Raw genomic sequence first — 410 nt, forward strand, 5'->3', positions numbered from 1 at the left:
AAGAGCAATATTGCATAGGAACCTGGAATGTCAGGTCCATGAATCAAGGCAAATTGAAAGTGGTCAAACAACAGATGGCAAGAGTGAATATCGACAGTCTAAGAATCAGCGAACTAAAATGGACTGGAATGGGTGAATTTAACTCAGATGAACATTATATCTACTACTGTGGACAGGAATCCCTCAGAAGAAATGGAGTAGCCATCATGGTCAACAAAAGGGTCTGTAATGCAGTACTTGGATGCAATCTCAAAAACGACAGAATGATCTCTGTTCGTTTCCAAGGCAAACCATTCAATATCACAGTAATCCAAGTATATGCCCCAACCAGTAACGCTGAAGAAGCTGAAGTTGAACGGTTCTATGAAGACCTACAAGGCCTTCTAGAACTAACACCCAAAAAAGATGTC

The sequence above is a fragment of the Bison bison genome, unplaced genomic scaffold (assembly GCF_000754665.1).
Source record: "Bison bison bison isolate TAMUID 2011002044 unplaced genomic scaffold, Bison_UMD1.0 scf7180017864384, whole genome shotgun sequence".
Classification (NCBI taxonomy): domain Eukaryota; kingdom Metazoa; phylum Chordata; class Mammalia; order Artiodactyla; family Bovidae; genus Bison; species Bison bison.